The sequence below is a fragment of the Aquila chrysaetos genome, chromosome Z, assembly GCF_900496995.4.
Source record: "Aquila chrysaetos chrysaetos chromosome Z, bAquChr1.4, whole genome shotgun sequence".
Taxonomy (NCBI): Eukaryota; Metazoa; Chordata; class Aves; order Accipitriformes; family Accipitridae; genus Aquila; species Aquila chrysaetos.
The window spans coordinates 54,487,154-54,502,205 of NC_044030.1; the positions used below are offsets into that span (position 1 = coordinate 54,487,154).

The 15,052-nt window shown below is 33.6% G+C and overlaps 1 protein-coding gene across 25 annotated transcripts in view; it reads left to right on the top strand.

The window, feature by feature from the left end:
• PTPRD (protein tyrosine phosphatase receptor type D) overlaps positions 1-15,052 on the top strand; it is a 1,286,084-nt gene that overhangs the window by 584,161 nt on the left and 686,871 nt on the right. For all 25 annotated transcript variants that reach the window (XM_041120674.1, XM_041120677.1, XM_041120678.1 and 22 more), the window contains exon 7: positions 1,070-1,105. The gene's annotated coding sequence lies outside the window, so the exon portion shown is untranslated. The remainder of the gene's footprint in view (positions 1-1,069; positions 1,106-15,052) is intronic.

Here is a 15,052-nt window from a genome sequence, read left to right on the forward strand (position 1 = left end):
TCTGAAATAAATCAGGGACCAAGTATCTTGTTGTTTTAGATGATGATAAACAGTCTCCTGTATAGGAAATATGTGATCACTAATTTGAGGTCATAATGAGTCATGCTGTAGGCAACTCAATTTCCGTCAGTAAAGAGAGGCTTTTATTTTTGGTGCTACAATTTTAGATTCAGAAAAGTTCTTTTTATTGGTTTTTTTTTTTTTAATACAAATGCTGTCATTGTTAAAATTAGAAAGTGGAAATTAAATACTGTAGACGTCTTAAAGGGACTGATATGAATACATAGCTTTGAATGTTATGTTTAGAATTCTTATGATCTTCATATTTGCTTGAAATTTATAAAGTTTGATTTCTTACGCACAGATTGAACTCACACATGGTTTCATCTGAAAAAAAAAATTGAATCAAGGAACATTAAAATAAGCCCACTTTATGAAAGATGCAAGTGGAACATGAACACTTTGGGATAGGAAGAGTAGGCTTTCCTTGTTTTTTGAGATCTTCACCTCTTTTTCCCTTCTGTACTTACCCAGGACCTATTGGAGAGTGGTTTTCTTCTGTGATTAGGACTTGTCTAGGCCAGGAGAAAACATAGGATTTATAGACATGATGCTTTGTTCTTGCCCTTTTTGGAGGGAGGGTATTATTTTTTCCATTTAAGATAGGGGCAACTCAAGACATTTACATAATACTGTAATATTTTCAAACATGTTACAGAATGAAAACCAAAGCAGTTTGCTAAAACTTTCACCAGCTCTCTCAGAAAGGGAGGCCATTCACTGCCAGCCTAAAAAGACTGGGTAATTAGCTGAACCTGTTTATAAGTATGTAAATATATAAGTAAGTATATTTAATGTCAGCATGTTACTTGCTGTACTTTCTGAATGTTTTTCAGGACATGAAGAAGGAAATACTTAACTGCTCAGTTGCTTTTATACCTATGTTTACACTATCAGAAAACACACTTAGTAGTTACAAAAGAATATTCTGTTTGTGTGTGTGTATGTATGTATATATATGTATTCAGTTACTAATTGTGCAGACTTTTTTTTTTTTCTTACATTGCAGGTTCTGTTGGTCTGCAAGTAATCTGGGGAATACAAGGTATTTTTTTGCTATGACTGTTGCATTGATTATAAATGTTAAATGAACCTCCATTCCTTTGGCAGGCTCTTGGTGGGGAGGTGAGCAGGGAGTTGTTTGTTTTATTGCAGTGTAACATTCAAGACTTTGGAAAAGCATATGATCCTAATAGGCTTGACTGTGACTGGTCATATTAATTTTTTAAGCTAATCAACACAAATGGAAATTTACTAGCATTTAAGCTGAATGACATGTATTCTTGGTAGTTTGTGATTTAACTTTATTCATCCCAGCCATCTTACAAGGCTTGACTCTAAGGAACACAGAAATTTCCAAATATGAGAAGGCAACGTGTGCCTCTGGGGTTTTTGGTCACCCATTGTAAGCTGCACTGGAATGGTAGGTCCTGGAAAAGATGAAATTTTGGACTTGAGAAAGGGAAGGTAATCAGGGATTTTTAATTTAAAAAAAAATGTAATAGAAAGATAGCAACCCTCTAGCTTTGAATTTCGTCAGCTGGAATTCTTTTTGTCAAGTACAGAAGAGGAAAATTTTTGTGTGTGTATTGTGTCCTATCTCCTTACCTCTGTCCATGCCTCAAAGATATTGGCAAACACAGATAAGTCCAGTCAGCCACAAAACGTGCAACTATTGTGTTGGGAATTAAAAAAGGAGTCTGAAAGCTGATCTTTTGCTACTTATGTTGCGGAATCTTGGAGACTGTCTTAAAAGGCTTAGACAAAGCTGTGCACAGCAATTGTACTTATCTTTGTACTGCCAGAGGATTCTTAGGTGATGTGCTGCTGTGTTCCCATTTATTTGAATACTGTAATTGCTGTAGAATTTGGATCAGCTGTAGTAATTACGTGTGTGCAGAGTGTACTTCAACAGCTTTGACAATGGAATTCACTACAGAGGTTCTACCCTTCATAGCTGCCAGGAAACTACCTCATTCTATGGAACTTCTAATACCAGTTTCACTAGAATTACCTTGCTAAAATGGAGAAACAGCTTTCTGAAAGCAATGAATATGAAGGAAAAAGGTGGAGTTTCTCAGTGTTGTTGTAATACCTATTTTAAATGGATATCATTATATGATTTTAAAATTTTGTAACAATATATTTAATTTTAACTTTTAGTCTTCCGCATTTGCCAAGCAGGGTGATTTATCATGGCAAAGTGGAAATGTTTTGAACTTGAAATATGGCAGAAAAGTGAGTTGTTGACAGGCTGATTTGTTTCAACCTGTTGAAGAAATATTTTCCCATTGGTTTCTAGCCAACAGCTATGCAAATAGAATTTAATATTCAAAGAAACAACACAACAATTGTTATTAAAGTACAGTGCCCTCCTAGATATTTATTGCTGCAGTACAACTTCTGGTTTGTATGAATCAGTTTTCATTGTAGTTTATTAGCAATCAACAATGATTATTTGGCTCTAGTGTTTACAAACTATAATTCATCATCCTCTTATCTTTTATTTATGAGAAAATGTCAAATGAAAGAGACAAATTATGCTTTTTTTTTTTTTTTTTTTTTTGGTTGGGAGAGCTCTGCATTCAGCATATTAACTTTGCCATGAAGCTGCAGTGTTCAATGTTCTGCTCTGACTACCATGTACATCCAATCTGCCTTCATCTCACATCAGAGGAGAAAGTAGTCTCTTCAGTGGTGTCTCAGACTCTGGCAACTGTGATTTTAAAACCAGTTTTAGAAAAACCCTGACCCGTTAAAGTCAATGGGAGATTTGCCATTTACTTCAGTGAAGCCAAGATTTTATCCCTTCTGTTCGCTGTGTTGTTTTTTGGTTGACACCTGTGCTAAGCAAATAGAAAGCAGAATAGAATAGATTCGTTCTGTTCATCCTTCTCCCATGGGAAATATTTTTCAATACATCAAAAATATTTGAATATTCTGAAATGGAACTGTTTAAATCCTGCTGCTCCAATTTTTATAATTGTCATCTTTAAGTAAAATATTTTAAGAAAGGAAAAATTATACTATCATGTTATCTCTGATGTCATTATATCTGTTGCTGAAGAATAATTGTAACTACTAGGAAAGCTGGTCATTTTCCTTCTGTATTTCTTAAATTACTGCAACAGCAGTTACATTTAATTATCAGTTTCATACTATGCTAGTATGAAGATGACATACATTTACGACAAAAAGCACTTGCAAAACAAATGAAACAAAACAAAAAAGGAATGAAGGAAAGCAAAATTGAGAACATATATTATTAACAACATGTCAAAACACTTTTTGCCAATAGAAGCTATATTTTACCCCTGGTTATTAGTGGCTCCAGTATGACATTAGTAAAGTAAACGGCATTGTATTTATTACTGTATAATAGAATATTAGTTATTTTATTCTACTTGTCACTCACATAGAAGACCTCCATTTCATATTACAAATTCATTGGAGGCTTCTAAGAGTTCTTTGGCAATTTTTCTTTTAATTCACATGCTAAAACAGTATTATAAAGTTCTAATTAAATTTTAGTATGACAATCTCTTGTAAGACTAAAATGCATTACTCTATGTTAAGCCTGGTTCTTAACCTCTAAAGATTTGCAACAGGACAAGATCTGCTGAAGGGAATATAATTTTGGTCATGTTTTCTCTATGGTCATTTAATGAAGAATTAGTAGTTAATATAGACTGGATAAGGTTGGATAAATTCTGCAAATTAGTCCTGCCCCTTCCCTTTCCGCCCCTTCCCTCCCCTCCCCTTTCACAAAATTGCTTTAAAGCAATTTCCTTCCATCATTAGTGGGAAGAATATACTAATATTAATGCAAAAAAAATTGTATAGGTTAATATTGCAATATTATATTTATTATAATATTAGTGTTTATTCATTCCTGATTAACTTAGTTGTGAAGGTAAAAAATTTTATAAAGGAAATATACCTTAAAATGAGCAATTTAACACTATATGAGGTCTGAATTTTAATATATATGTTATGGTGGAATAGCTTGTTTAATAGATCTTATCAGTAGGCTCGGGCAAAATTTATATTTTAACTTTGGCCATAGACTTATTTTCAAAAACTCCATCTGTATCTTAATAGTAGCATGAATTTGGGGAAAAAAAAATAAATGGCAACACTATAACACTTTTTCACACTACTTGTGTTTTGTAGAACTCCTCATTCTAGGACTCATCTTAAGGATACCGAGTGAAGAAGGGAGATGTGAAGTTTCTGATTAAAAGCAATATGCATACTATCTAAATAGAATGTGAAACTGAGTATGCAAAACACACTATGCATTGCTTTTGCAGTTCTAATATTTTTTGCTTGTGTTCTCACAATACAGTATTTATTTACTATTGTGAATACTTCTTCCTGAATCATACATTCTTGACTCCAACTAGACCTCAGGCACTGCAGTGTTGTTAGAGCTAAACTGGGGCATACAATACAACAGATTCAATTAAGTTTTTCTGAAATTTAAAGCATAAAGATTCTGGGAGCCAGGAAGCCTTATGGATTAGGACTGTCCTTGTTTTCAGTTTAATGATGTGTCCCTAAATGATCTGAGCTTTTTGATCCTATATCTTTCATGGTACTTCTGAATCCTGTCCTGCCTCTTTGCCACTTCATCTTCACCCAGAAGGCACTGTTTATTTGGGAGAACACTGTCAAAACTTTTGCCGACATTGATTACATCAACCACACTTTGCATAAAACGCAAATGTTACAGGGCATCATGGAGAGGTTGAGTGACCTCTAGTTTACTAAATGAATAGGCTTTAGGGAGTTGTGGCCTGACAATAGAGTGGCTTGCCAGTCAGCAGGCACTGTAAGTAACTCTAGGTTGTATTTGTAATGTCACAAGGGCACCATGCTTGTCATATGAAATTATTAGTGATAGTTGATGAGAAACCTGAAGTGGTGAAATGATTGAAAGCACACCTGTGATCATATTATCAATAAAAATTAAAATGACCTGTCTCAACTGACTTTCTCTGCTGTCATGTACTGTGCACCATTTCCATGGTAATGAAGCATTTATGCCACTTATGCTAGCTTCAGATAATGTATTCCCCTCAGGTGTATGGTTTTTATCATCATCCATTTTACTGTATGAATGCTGACGTTGTAGGTGATTGCAGATGTGCCATAATCCTTGGCTTCTGCAAATAGTCTCTCCCTTCCCCCTCTTGCTACACAGGTATTTATAACTCTGTCACAAAGCCATTGATTGAATGTGTAGATGTCAGTATATTCAAAGTTTCCTTGAAAAGAATTAATACTTGAATTGATAAAGGAAAGGGATAATATGAAGGGTTTTCCTAATATAATACATTCATTCCTAAACATCAATTCTATATAGCTAATATATTTTTAAGGACCATGCAATTTAAGTGTTCTTTTTCAGCATGTTTTTTTAGAAGTTAGTGAGAAGACTGAATATTTAAAATATCTAGTACTTTGATACATACTTTTTTTATTTTTTAAAAGATGTTGATAAAATTATACTTGTCCTTAGTTTATTCAATGCTTTCTTTCTTACCCTTGAGTCTTCCAACCGGTTAAAATTGTCACAGTGTTTGAGGCTGAAACGATAAGCAAAGAAAAAAATTCTCCATACATGCAAACACATGTAGTCTTGTGGTACAATTGAATGAGATATATTTAATTATGTTCTTATATAATAGAGCCACATTTTTTTTTTTTGAGGACAGTTTCTGTAGCTTTGCTATACGGTTTGGAAAAAAGAGACAAATTCACCTATGTGAATCTGAATTTTAACAGTTCACTTCTTGGCATTATGCCCATCTGCTTAACTTTCAAATCTCTTTAATCTAGGGGCAATTCACCTCTTGCAAGACAGAGGTGTTAGCTACTTTAATGTTTTGCTTGGAGTTCTCTCCCCGTGCCCACCCCCCCCCCCCCCCCCCCCCAATAAAGACAAAGCTGTAAAAGTGATAATATTTTATAATAAGGATTCCTGGCCAAAATACATTTCACTATCATTAGGCTTCCCTTTAATTTTTTTTTTCCATTAACCTTTCTTCCTCTTTTTACAAATGTCAAGTAGCTCTATAAGAAAATGTTATAGCCTCCAAATATCACAGTTTTATAAGATTGTAAACTCCATCTTACTGTAAAAGAACCTTATTTAATTAGTATCTTTCTGAGTCAAAAGTCATTTATTTGAAATTAGTATTTGATTCCTAATATGTAAAGTATAATGATAAGTGGGAATTAACAGGATGTTAACTTCTAAAAGTTGAATTCCACCTAAAAGCAATGAATGATTGCACAGTTACCAAAGAAAACACACCACTGATGGCCAATCCTTTATCCTCTGTAGTTATAAAATGACAGAGAATAAATAATACTTCATAAAACTCATGCATCTCGGTTACTACTATTAAAATTTTTCAAAATAATTAGATTATGTTAGCTCAACAGAATTATACTAACTTTTAATGGGACTGTTTAAGAGGACATTAAACTTTATCTTTGATGACAATATGTGCACCACTCAAACTCACTTTTTATCATCAACATGGTGTTGAATCTCTGGGATCGAGATTAGAAAAATGCCAAAGCTCAGTTTTGTTTGAGCATGTTTGAGAAATTCAATGAAGGGCAAAAGCTAAAACCTAATAAGATCTTAAGGAAGAATATAGATCTGTAAGGAGAAAGATAAAATAAGATAGTGAACAATGGCTATAAAACAAATCAGGACTTGTGTTCATCTGACTCAACAGGGAACCAGTTTTCACCAAGTATACTCAAGTCATGGGGCAAAGAATAGGCAGGCGATGATGGAAGAGTTTTTTGGTGATTAATATAAATAGGTGAAAATGTCTTTCTTTAAGAATTTATGCTGTATAGGAAAAAAAAGACAAAGAATCTGTTTTTGTCAGATTGGTGATGAGTCTGGTACATCTTTTTCAGATGCAGAAGTCTGACATCCAGTGTAATTTGGATTTGGGACTTTGATTTAAAGAGATCTGAAGTTCTGCCTTGTTCAAATTTTTGTTATTTCCTTAATTTTTTAAAGTGTGCTCCTTTGAAATCAAAGACTAGCTACTGCCTGTTTTTCATTTTTTTTTTCATTTGTCCATATTTTAATAGATTTGTTTCACAGTTTTTTTCCTATTTCCAGACTTTCTATGATTTTTTATCACTGCTTAATAAACTAAGGCTAAAATATCTTTATGCCTACTGAAATCTCTTTCATATTTGTCCCTAACCTAGCAAAAAAATTTAAGCATATTTAAAGCTTCAAATATATGAGTAGTGTCCTTGACTTTAAAGTCACCTAAACAACAGTGCTTGGTGCACTTACTGATGGTGTCTGAATACACATATGCTTACTGTTTCACTTAATCTAGACTGTAATTTGTCTTGGCTTCATATGATGGAGAAGATCAAATAAAAATCACCTACTGTTATTTTAAAATTATTTCAGAACCTTTCAAAATATATGGTTTAGTTTTTCTAGCTTCTTGTCTTAGTTCAGTTTATAGTAGTAAAAATGCACTTTTTAGCTGTTAAACTAATGGCTGTTGAGAAAATATTCATCTACTTTCACAACTAAAAAGCATCTTTTTGAAAACCTTGCTTTTATATCTTCCACTGATTTCATTGTAGTTGAGGTCCTTCTGCTAATTTCATTGTAGTTGAGGTCATCGAGCAACTATGAAAACCTGATGTTCCTTTGTCTGTTTGTTCTAAACTTGCTGATGAGTTGACAAAGAGATGGTATTTGTATTTGCATTATTTAAATGGTAAGATTTAGTACTTCCTAATAGTTTATACTTACACTTTATGAATATAATGTGTTTTGAGATATCAGCTCTGTGACCTGCCTAATTTAACATCAACAAAGCAGGTAATGCCCATGTCTCTAAATGATTTCTTGCCCTTATCCCTCTTGGCTGATTAGGTGAAGGGGTTGACTTGTAGACTTTCTATCAAAATGCCTCTGAAAAATGAAATAAATTCTGTAGGCAACTTGCCTAAAAATGTACTCACATAGAAGAATACAGCAGAAATAATTTCTTAAGTGTAGGTCCTGTCATGGATCCTTATAACTGAAATTGTGAATTATTTTACAGTACTGTAAGAAAAAGGATGGATTCATAAAAACTGTGTGAGCAACCTGGTAATTTTGATTTCATAGTACATTACATGTACTAATTAATTAAGGGCAAACATGTAATATAAATCCTTACCATAGCAGTGAATTAGGTTCAGTGACCTGGGTGATCTCTTACAGTTTTATGGTCTACTATCTCTACAGTTTTGTGGGCTACTATCAGGTATTAATGGTATTATAGTATTAATGTAGCCTTGTTATCCTTAACTTTGCATACAACATTAACTCACCCTGTACCATATAAATATTAGAGAAACTAAACCTTCTGTTGGAAGAGTTTCTTTGATATTTCACATTAAGTACAAATAAATAAAAATGAATTTTTTTTTCCACATGTCTGGTTTTGACCTTCCATGATCAAACTTTTGACTTTGTTCAGTTAGCAAATGGGGTAATTAAGTTGCTTGCACAAACATTTAAGTCGGCAGGTTAATTTTTCAATGGTCTTTTACATGAATAGAAGAAATGAAAGGGTCCCCCAGGAAGGTACTCAACCGACTGAAAGTTACGCCGCTTTCTGAATCTCTCTGGAAATATCTCACTCTTGACCCGTCTCAATGATTCTTTCATTATGTCTGCATTTTTTGACACTTCTTACATCTTCCTTCTTTATTCTCCTCTGCACTTGTTCCAGGCCCCGAAAAGTTATCAGTTTGTGTGTGTACCTATTACAACAGTGAATATTCAATAAGTTTTCCTTCTGGGAGATGCTGCTTCCCCTCTCGTCTCTTTTTGATTTAATGGTGTAGGGTCTCTCCTTGCTGTTCAGGTCTTATCTCTGATGTGTCTCTTCTCTGAATCTTGAGTGATCATTTCTGTGCTGATCATTTCCACCTCTGATATCTTATTTCCTGCTTTGCCTTCCATTACATAAGCCCTTCACAGTCTCTTCCGGGACATCCAATCTTTCATCTTGGAAGTATATACAAGATCTGCCTTATGATAAGCTGTTTTGCCTTTTTCTCTAATTCTTTTCACCATTCTGCCTTATGTCCTAAAAATCATGAGCTGGCAGCTTAATATTGTTTCTCATGCCTTTCTTTCTAATCTATTTCTGAGTTCCTAATAAATGAAACATATTCTTTTTTTGTCCTCAGTGCAAAATCCTGACACTTGTCTTAGCTGTTTCTTCTCTTCAATACTAAAGAGGGCTCTCTGCATCCTTTCCCTGTCCTGCCTCCAAACCTTTATGATTAAACTAAAATAAGAAACTTACACTAGTCTTTTCTCCCTCACTGTCATGCATGATCCCTCAGTGGGTCTTGTCTTCTACTGAATGACATTTAAAAAGTCATCAAAGTACAATCCCATGGCTCAGCCTAACGGTAAAAAAAAGTATTAAGTGCACTTTTGGGTTTACATCATTAGGTGTTTTATACAAATTTTCTTCTGTCTCCACCATGTTGATCATCTTTCCTTGTGCTTATACACTCACAGCAATAAGACAAATCACAGCCTGTTTTCTTAGAAGAAAATTCTGACTTCTTTGGAGCATTGTAACAATAGAATCCATGTTCTCTTCTGCACTGTACCAATGTTCCTTAGTACGCAGCTGATCTCTTTTCTAGGTCATAAGTTTCAGAAGCTGCAGCTTAGAGTTTTGGCTCATACTTAGGGCTCATTTATGACACTAGATTAAATATAACAATGTCCTTTAAAATTTTCCTAGGTTATATAGACCCAAGTTACAAATAACAGCCATAGAACTTATATATGAATAATGGGGCACACCTATGGATAATTCAGTAAAGGAAACAGCAAATTTTCTCTTGAAGGAGAGAAAATGTTTAACAATTGTATTTCCTATTCTCATTTGCTGTTCTGCTCACCATTGTTGCTGCGACAATGTTCTTGAAATTGAATTTGCTCTCTGTGATATTAAGTGTTCCTGTCCAGTAGCCGTGAGATATATCTAGCAGCAGGTGGAAATGGTTCAAAAGCAAAACTCTGAAGCATCACATTATAGTGAGTGTCTACTTCAGTTTTGTCTCAGGTAAGCAGGGAAATACAAAAAGTTTAAATGTAGAAATATTTTGTCTGCATCTAGTCTTAAAGGTGGAAGAATGAGTCCCTGCTTCATTAACAGTCTCAGAAAGTATGTTGTGGTTGATTCTCCTAATAATACTGTGCACATTTGCTTCAATCCCCAGCAATGTATGAATTTTGGTTTCTTAAGATTCAGTCAAACAAGCAGCAAAATCACCTGTAATCACTAATCTCTCTTTTCGGTAAACATCATAGATGAATATCCTTTGGTCATGATGTATCATATTTCAAGCTTACTTTGGTGAATTTCCCATGATGGTATGCTGTAGCATTATACATTATTTTCCATACTGAAGACACAAACCTGATATAATAGATTACCATTATCACTAGTCAAGAAACATTTAAACACTGTGTTTCTATTTTATAAAGTTAACAAATGTTCACTCTGCATTCAAATTTGGTAAGGAAGAATGTTCATATAAAAAAAAAAAAAAGTTTGTTTGCTTTACTGTTTTTCTTTTAAGAACTGTATGGGAGTTACTGGTTTATCTTTACTTGCAACTGATCCAAGTAAGAGCCTTTTCAAAAAATGTTATGTTTTTGTGGCCTGCCATTTATATCAGGTTTCGACATCACTAGTCATCGTTCTATGTGCAATTGTTCAGTCATTTCGTAAGATATAGAATTTATTTTCTAACTACATATTTAGCAATTGTTAGTGGAAACTATGGCTAGAAAGACTTGAATGACTTTATTTATCAGTAATATAACATGCAGTTTTATCCTGTAATTAATTCTGACTAATTGTGAATATCCATTCCCTGAATAGGCTGTGAAACCACTTCTGACAAGAACCTTGTCATCTACACATAAACAAATTAATTGCAGTATACATAACTGTATGATAAATCTCTTCCTTAAAACATGCACCAACATAGTCACAAAAGATCCTGTAAAAGAAATGGGTGGAAACTAGTTTAAATAAGTCAAAAATAGAATTAAATAAATATTGTTAAAAACACATTTTCATTAGATTCAAGCAGGTTTTTACAAATGCTGAATACATAGGTATAAGTAACTACATATTTTTTAAAAACTATGTTTTTTAAAAACCTGTTATTTAAAAAATGGCAATTTCAATACTTATCCATCAATATCTAAATATCATTTTATTATACTTGAAATATATTATAGATATGTAGAAAATTTACAAAGTAGACATATTTTTGACACTAAGCAGAAAGTTCAATGTATCTTCTAAAATGTTCATCTCTGCTATGTAAATGTCGAAATTTTTCCACCTTGAAGGAGGTAGATTCCTTGACTTTTTTCTTTAAGCTGAGAACAATGCTTCCCACAGTGTAGCCACACTGGTATAAAATGAAAAGAAAAGAAACCTGAAATGCTATTGGAAGTAAACTGTAAAATCTGCTAATGTAATTTCTTCAGGCTGAGATTTCGTCCTCACCACAGTGAGGATGTCTTCTTTGCAACTTGAATTTTAGGTTTAAAATACAAGAAAATATTGTCTGGCTGTCCTAAAATTCAGTGTCCTGACTCCACTTTTCACCAGGCCCATATCCCTTAAGACTGTGAATTCTACCAAGGCATGATCACTGCAGCCCAAGCTGCTACCAACCTTCACCTCTCTAATTAGTTCTTCTGTTTTGGTGAGCAACAGGTCCTGTAACACTTCTGCTCCAGTTGGGCTGCCTATCTCCTGGATTAAGAAATTATCCTCAACACACTCCAAGTCTCCTGAGCCACTTGCATCTTGCTCTGTCCAGCAGATGTCAGGGTGATTGCAAGCCCCCAGCAGGATCAGAGCCTATGAGCATGATAATTCCTGTAGTTGAAGTAAGAATCTTCATCAACAAGCTCCCCTTGGTCAGGTGGCCTGTAATAAACACCAACCATGAAGTTTCCTTCGTTGGCTTGGCCCCTAATTTTTACCCAGTAACTCTAAACCTGCTCATCACTGTTTTTTGAAAGAGAGCTTTGCACAGATAGTCCATTCTTTTACATAGAGGGCAACCACTCCACCCTTCCTTCCTTGCCTATCCCTTCTGAAAAAGTTATAGCCATTGATTGCAGTGCTCCAGTCGTGTGATTCATCCCACCACTTTTCAATGATAGCAATTAGTTCATAACTTCCTAGCTGCACAATGGCTTCCATCTCCTGCTTGTTACCTATGCTGCATGCATTGGTATAAAGACACTTCAGCTGGGCTGTTGACTGTGTCACCTTTTTAGAGAAACACGCCCTAATTCCTTTGAGGCATTTCACAGGTGTTTCCCTGTTGGTTCCAAATACGTCAGCAGGGCCTGGATCTTTCCTGTTGCTCAAAACTCCATACCCTTCCCCTGCTAAATCTAGTTTAAAGCTCTCCATATAAATCCATATTTGTAGTTGAAGGCAGGCTAGTTATGAGCTTAACATAGTTGGTGTTTTAGAAAGTCTAAGGATGCCAGTATGATCCAATATGGTGTTTTTAATACGTAGTTGTAAGAAGAGCCATTTTTTTACCATGCTTTCAGTTAATATTGTAGTTTTGTTTTGATAACTCTAAAGGACCTGAAACAGAAGTTGCAACTATAACTCAAATTCAGTGCATATATCCCAGTCACCCCAAGATGTCAGATTCATATTTTTCTGTTATGAATCCATTAGCTAAGATTATCAGACTATCACCTGATCATGACGTTAATGATGTTATCATTTACAATCTGAGTTAATCTCAGTGTGTATTATTTTATATATCATTCCAACTCCAATTGTTATATCACAACAATCACTCTACTACTGATCAACAACTCTTAATTATTGCATCATTGTCAAGCATATGTCCTCCACATTTATATTAAGTAATCTCCATGGAAAAAAAAAATTATGAAAAGTGTTTATTTAAATCTATTCATTATCTGTAAAAATTGGTCTATAAAAATCATTGCTTTGATATTTTCAAGTCTAAAAATTTTCCAGACTACTTTAGCACAGAAATCCCTGAAGTTAGAAGGTTCAAACTGCTTTATTTGTAAATTATATCAAAATATGTTTTTGCAGTTTATTAATGTGCATATATTTAATTTCTGAAAAATGTCATTAGTTATTTTCTTTATGTTGAAATGTGTTATACAAAAAAAATGTTAAATATATTCCCCTGATATATTGCAACATACCAGATTTTCTGCCACTTTTTTATAAGAAGTAGACAATATAAATTTTTTCTAGTATTGTGAGTTGTGTATAAGAAACTTGACGAATCAGATAGATGTTCTTATATTTCAGTGACTTAGGGAACTTAGACTTGCTCAGCTAGAAACAAAGGTTCTCTAAGCTTGTGTCCTTGGGCTTTTGAACATAAGGTGATTAACAGGAAAGAAAACTATCTCCAGGACACATTTTTTATTTCTTTTTTTTTTTTTAATCAAGTTTCCTACAGGTATTCTTGCCTCTTAGTATCCTAACTTTTCAACTTCTCTCCTACTTTTCTTGTGTCTCCTGCTTTTAATTAGCATATATACCTTTATGACTATAAAATTTATGCACCAAATGTGTTACAAGAAGAGATTTTGTAGATGTATATGTAATTTTTCAATAGTAATGATTTTATGAAAATAAAATCGGGTAAGATGGTATATAGAATATGGAAGACAAAACAGTAAAACCTTTAAATCAGTGGAAGAGACATTAGGCTGAAGAAGTGAAATCATGGATTTAAGTTCATTCCACAACCTCTAAAAGGCACACCTATTGAAGGTAGAGTGTGACTGCATGTACAGCCCTACTCTGTTTTATGCCCTCTCTCTTTTTCTGTGTGATGATATATTCAGAATCCACGAATTAGATGTGTCACTTAAATCAGGTGGGAAGCTCAGAAATAATAATAAAAAAATCTTATCATTTCCTCTTTCTTTTTTGTCTTACACTAGGAAATGCTTGTTTACCCAGCTAAATTATATTTTATCTTGGGAGTACATAAGATTTTTTAGATACCTAGAAAATTAATAGTATTATGAAGTTTCAAAGGTATCTACACAGCAATCCTGTATTGTTCATTAATGTTATTCAGCAAATGAAATACATATATAGACACAAATCTGCAAAAGTTAAATTGTCCAATGAAAAGACCTGACACCTAATCAAATCTATTAATCTCCTATACAAAGTATTTGTTTAATCTATTGCATACAAAAGGTCATATGTAGTCTTCAAATAAAATTTTAAACTATAGAGCAAATTTCTTTTTTTCATTAGTTACCAAGGAATCCCACCTTCCTGAAAAATTCAAAGATGGAACTATATTGCCAAATTTGGCAAAGAGTAGACTATTGTGGAGCCAATTACACAAGAATAAAAGCTTCAACGATGATTTAAGATAATTCTATATGAATTAAAATGTATATAAATTTTATTATTTTTGCAGATAAAGTATGATATGAGAGTCTTGCAGGGACTTTAGGGAAGTAAAGTTCAATATCTAGATTTCCTAGAGCAAAACAAAAGCATCTGTACCCATTAAAATGTAGGGCTGAGTCTTGACCTTAACTAAGAGTAAATCAGGAGAAAATTACTCCTGTGTTGGAAGAAGAAGTGGTTTTTCATCATCAGATTGAATTTAAACATGTAAAAAGCTGTCTAAAACTTCTGAAAGTGTTTGAGGGTTAGAAAGACTTGAGAGGAAAAATATCCATGATTAAAAGGAAGCAAGGCAGGCACAGATGTTTTCTCTCAGATTTAAATGTTTAATACTTTCTAAAATGTATTACTTATAATATATCATTCCTTATAATATATCATTCATGTAAAATCAAGCCCCCAAACTTGAAAAAAGTCAGTTAAAGTTTCCC